Below are 6153 nucleotides of genomic sequence, written 5' to 3'. Positions count from 1 at the left end.
CCCCCGGCATGCCCCTGACACGCCCCCGCCACGCCTCTGACACACCCCCGGCGAAAAGCCATCGTGCCGAGAAAAGCCTTGGCACACCCCCGACACGCCCCCGACACGCCCCCGGCGAAAAACCAGCGCGCCGAGAAATGCCCCGACACGCCCCCGGCATGCCCCTGACACGCCCCCGCCACGCCTCTGACACACCCCCGGCGGAAAAACCAGCGCGCCGAGAAGCGCCCCGACACGCCCCCAACACGCCTCTGACACACCCGCAGCGAAAAAAACCAGTGCGCCGAGAAACGCCCCAACACACCCCCAACATGCCCCTGGCATGCCCCTGACACGCCCGCGCCACGCCTCTGACACCCCCCCGGCGAAAAGCCAGCGCGCCGAGAACCGCCCCGACCCCCCCCCGACCCGCCCCCGGCATGCCCCTGACACGCCCGCGCCACGCCTCTGACACCCCCCCGGCGAAAAGCCAGCGCGCCGAGAACCGCCCCGACCCCCCCCCGACCCGCCCCCGGCATGCCCCTGACACGCCCGCGCCACGCCTCTGACACCCCCCCGGCGAAAAGCCAGCGCGCCGAGAACCGCCCCGACCCCCCCCCGACCCGCCCCCGGCATGCCCCTGACACGCCCGCGCCACGCCTCTGACACCCCCCCGGCGAAAAGCCAGCGCGCCGAGAACCGCCCCGACCCCCCCCCGACCCGCCCCCGGCATGCCCCTGACACGCCCGCGCCACGCCTCTGACACCCCCCCGGCGAAAAGCCAGCGCGCCGAGAACCGCCCCGACCCCCCCCTGACCCCCCCCCCCGACATGCCTCTGACACACCCCCCGCGAAAAACTAGCGCGCCAAGAAAAGCCTTGGCACGCCCCCGACACACCCCCGGCATGCCCCTGACACACCCCCGCCACACCTCTGACACACCCCCGGCGAAAAACTAGCGCGGGAGAAAAGCCCCGACACGCCCCTGACACGCCCCCGACATGCCTCTGATGCACCCCCGGCGAAAAACCAGAGCGCCAAGAAATGCCCCAACACACCCCCAGCATGCCCAGGGCACGCCCTTCACACGTCTGACATACCCCCTGCAAAAACTAGATCACCCAGAAACAGCCCCAGCCCCTCTCTCCCCTGCACGAACAGCTGGACGCACACGCTCCCCCCAGCACACTTCTGCCCTCTGAAGTCATTGGCAATCTGTTTCATAGTTTCTAGGGTCAGAAGGGACCTGAGAAGGTCATCTAGTCCGACCCCCTGCCATGGCAGGAAAGAGTCTCAACTTCAGTAAGCTTCAAAGTAGGCCCTGCACTCTAGCCGTGCTGCATCCTGTCCCAAATGCTATTTGAATTTATTCTTCTCTGAACTGCTAACAAGGTGCTTTAACCACTGGGCTATAGAGTAGACTGAAAGACACTGCTCTCTCCATCCTACTAAAACTGAGCCACTGCACTCAATTGGTAAGAACCAACTGGAAAGGAAGAGGCTAAACTAGAACTCAGAGCTTGTTGGTTTTTATTACAGCAGCCATCTCACTAAGCCACAAGCATGCTAACTAATGTGGCTTCTCCTTGCCTGGCATATTTCTCTTCAACTGGCAGCCCAAGGGACCCACTTCAGAAGAAGGACTGGAGACATCACTGAAAAGCATTCAACTTGTGGCCTAGTGGCTAAAGCCCTGTATTAAACACTTAGAGTGGCACAGGTTCAAAACCTTCCTCCCCTAACACCTATGCATCATATTGTTTTGCCTACCTACACAGATGTGCGTCTGCACTGCACGTGGAATAAGACCACAGGCCGTGCTAGCAGCAAACACAGCCGATTTAGGGCTGGGGAAGGGGCGGGTGTCAATCTGTCTCAACATCAGCGGGCTTCAAACCAGGGCCTGCATTGTAGCCACGTGTTTCTCCTGTCCCTTGCCTTTAGCCTCATCTACAGGACAGCAAAATACTGTTAGAACAAGCTGTTTAACCCCTAGGTTGCCTGTACAATGCTTTGCACCCTCGCACGTAAGCAGGAACAGCTGGGCCTTTTACCAGGCTAAAGCAGGTCAGTCTGGACTGGTTTGGTGCTAACATGGAAGTGGACAAGCTAAAATGGTTCAAGCAGTCCACAGTGCATTTGGAGATCTCCCAGTATGGTGGGATCTGGGGCAGTGGCTTAAAATATGCAGGGCAAACCAGCTAGGCTTTTGCCACCAGCTCAGTAGGACACATCAAACTGCTAGCGCTTGTCAGTCAGGCCTCTAGTGTAGCAAGAGCTTTTGATTGCTTCGCTCACTCCCAACTTCACTCCTAAGCATCCTCTAGACTTGAAACAGCCTTTTAATTAACATTCAGTCCTTTTCCTGCCTGTCTTTTGGCTCCATCCATCCTGCACTTCAGCCCCTAAGTTTGTTAATGGCCCCATATAATTCCACTGCCTCCTGCTCAGTTTAATCACTGTCTTCCCAACCTTGTCTTTAGATCATATGCTGATCACAGCAGGGATTTTTTTTTTTCTCTTCCTAACCATGTGTATTTTTTTCCCTACTGGAAAATGGCCTGTATAGCTATGGCACCCCATCAATAATAAATGTAATTGATCAGAACCAAGCGCATGTAACAACGTCTCTCAGCTTGTGCCCATGTCGCTCGCTGGCTTGCAAAACAGCCATTAAATTCCATTGTAGCAACATGTCTACCGAGAGGAGTGAATTGTCTCCAATGCAATTTACTGCTGAGATGATTGAAAGGTTTGACACACACTGAAATCTCCGAGTTTTTTGTTTTTTTTTTTTACAACCCAAGCTGCTGTTTCCTCTAATGATATTCATGTGACGTCTGCAAATGACAATAGTTTTATATTCACAAGGCAGCTTTTTGACCATCGGGTTTGTGTTGTCTGTTTTGTTTTGTTTCTCCTCATTCAAATCTTGGTGAACTCTTCCCCCCCCCCCCCTTTTTATTATACGAATCAGCCAAATAATTTAAACATGTGTTATTCTTTAATAAACTTTGTGTTCACATTTCCCGGGTATGCTGAACGCTCATTCCTCATTAAAGGTGGGGAGACCAGCATGCATGAATCGAAGTGAGAATGGAGGCTAATGTTCTTTAATTCCAAGTCAAAGAACATTAAGCTGGAAATAAGATGCACATTTTCAACACCGAAACTAATTAAACAGTGGAACAGATTGCCAGGGGATGTGGGAGATTTTCCATCAGGCGGAATCTTTAACTGAAGGTTTTCAGTGCTTTTCCGCAAGATGGGCACTAATTCAGCCTCGAGCTGTAGGGCTCAATGTAAAATCACTTGGCGAGATGCTCTGTGCAGGAAGTGAGACCAGAATGATACCTTCTGGCCTTCAGAACGTATTCATGCAGCATAATGTGCTCCACGCAGATCAGATGCACTTGCAACCCTTGTGCATCTCCTGACATGCAGTAACTAGAATAGCCTCCCTTGCTGTTAGTAATGCTTTCAAAGAGGAACTCACCAAAGTTGAAGCAGGCAGAAATCATCTCTATTTCCAGCATATTTCATAGGGTTCTGGCATCATAGGAGACAATGCTGTCCAGAGGTGGGAGCAAACGACTGATTATGAGGAGACTGGTTTTCTCCACCCTCCTGGCTCTGCCACTGATGTGCAGCAGGGACTTACTCAAGTAACCTAATCTCACTGGCTCAGTTTCCCCCAACTCACTGCTTTGAGCCCCTCCGTGGAACAATATCACAGACTAAGTCATGAAAAGCAGCTGTGTTGTTCAATAGGCTTGGCATCCCTCTCAAGACTGCCCTTAATTGGAGAATGTGAAAATCCTGGTGCAACTTAGCAAAACCTCAGGGCTGCCGGGCTTAAAACAACCCACTCTGCTAGGTGAGGCTGTCTGGAGGGCACAGTGCCGTCTAGCCCCTCCTAAGCCAGGCAGCTCTCTATCTTGCCAGCCTGGATTTCATCTGCTTTGGGCTTCCCATGCAGCGCAAAGCAGAATCTGTCTCCTTGTATTTTTAGTGCTGCCTTGTGGAGGGAATGATGACAAATGCCTCAGAGGAAGAAAGTTTCCAGTGAGGCGCTCCCAAACCAAATTACTGTTAGCAAAGACAACACACACCAAAGTCATTTAGGGCAGATCACTGAAATAGCTCTTCTATATTTTCCTTTTTGCATCGCAGTGCCATCCAGGGAAACAGCAGCTATTTGTGTTACATGCCAGAAACCATTTCCCTAACATGTTGACAAATCTGGGAGGATGAAATACCTCACTGAAGTGTTGAAAAGCCCAAAATGGGATGACGGAATCGCCATGCAATATTCAGCGTGCCTTTCTTTGCTGCACACGTGCTCCTTTGATGTGCTCTCATTGGGGAGCAGTAGCTAGTCTGGTCTGACTAATACAGCTTTTTTCTGGCAGCGATGGTTTAATTTTGCATGCTGAAGTCTGGCTGATGTATAAAACAGCAGAATAATAAAGGGACAGGCCTGCTTTGAATGGCTGGAAGCAAGAGAGGAAAATGAATCCCCTTCTTGCAACAGAGGGATTTTTGTTCAATGGCCCTAATACAGTGCGCATGAACAAGTGGCTTTTCCTACAAACCCCCCTGGTAGGATCTGTGTGTGTAGGGGTTGGGTGGGGTAGCAGCAGTACAGCGTAATGTATTTTGTACAGCACACAGTACTGATGTGATGTAAAAGCAAACCTATCTCTGCATCATTTCTTCTAGTGCTCCCGACCACAGGAGACTTTCTGCATATGCTTTATCATTGAGAACCTCTAGAAGAGCCGTACCCCTGACTCCTGGCTCTCATTCCAAGTAGTTCATGGGTTTTGCTTAAAAATTGTGCATGGTGTATGTGTGTGTGTGTGTGTCTGCACGCATGTGCTTTTTTTTGTTGTTGTTGCTGCTCCTGTTTCTAAGGAACAAAACAGTTTAACTCCCTCCTGCCCAAGCAGACGCCACTGTGGCAGCCCTTTTGTTTAATTGCAAACACCATTTCTAGCAGATGGCCCCCAAAACCTCAAGCAGGTACCTTGAATCATAGCTACTGCACCTTATTAATGCAAATGCAAACTGTTTATGAGCTGAGCAGCAGTCGTCTCACTTGTGCAGTGCAGTTCCTGAGGGAAAAAAGAAATGGAGCAGCCAGACTGCAAAAACTGCACCCTCTTGCTTTGTGATGGTGCACAGAGCTTAGCCAAAGACAGGAGAGAGGCTGAATGGCCAATACTGCCTCCTAGAAGTAGGGGAAGCACGCTGCCCCAGCCGCCCCCTGCACCTCTGCCTGCCAACCACCCCCCCAAGCAAAGTAAGGGAACATCGCTCCCTGAAGAGGGAATCAGTCCAGCCCACCTGATGGTTTCTTGGCCAGAAAAGATATTAAAACAAGCAGGCACGTGGATGGATGGGCAAGAAGACAATGGGACTGCAGCCTGAAAGGACAGAGTAGGCTCTAAGAAAAGGGTGCAGGAAGGCTAAAGGAAGCTGAAAGCACCAAAGAGAGATGCTCAAAGACTGGAAACCAGGGAACAAGGTTGGGCCAACAGACCACTGAAGGAAGCCCAGCACATGGCTCAGGATAGGATATGCCAAAGTAGAGTTGAGGGTCCAGGTCCTAAGAGAAGCCAAGGTGGGAATGGTCAGGTAAAGTGGAGCAGGGGATTATTCAGGCATAGAGAAGTGGAGTGGGGAAGTGCTGGGGATCTGAACTGGGTTTAGTTTTCTAGCAAGAAAGTGGCACTTGGAGAGGGATGAAGCAATGCAGAAAAGGCCTCAGCAATGGCAGCACCAGACTGCCCTGCCCCCACCCCGTCCCCCCAGGAGGAGGCACTGTTATCTGGGGGTAGGGACCGAATAAATCAGACTGCTGGTGTTCAAATCCTTCTGGCTGGCTCTACTGTGTCTAATTGCTGTGCTTAATTCATGGCAAGCAGCAAGGCTACCCCCAGTGGTGAGTAAATGAAAAATGTAATACTGATTTTGGTCATTATTCCTGGTAAAACCTTGCCTGTCCCTATCACCTGGGCCCAGCGGCCAGGTGAATAAACTTTTCCATTGGCGAACAGGGAGATGGGAGCTCCTGCCAACGTAGCTGGTCCACCTGGACAGCGATTGGCACACTACACTTAGCCTGGTGCTGGAGGCCGCTCTCTTGCTCAAAGACCAGGGGCGGGGGGG

Source organism: Gavialis gangeticus, unplaced genomic scaffold (assembly GCF_001723915.1).
Source record: "Gavialis gangeticus isolate Ggan-Ray unplaced genomic scaffold, GavGan_comp1, whole genome shotgun sequence".
Taxonomy (NCBI): Eukaryota; Metazoa; Chordata; order Crocodylia; family Gavialidae; genus Gavialis; species Gavialis gangeticus.
This window is presented reverse-complemented; position numbering follows the sequence as displayed.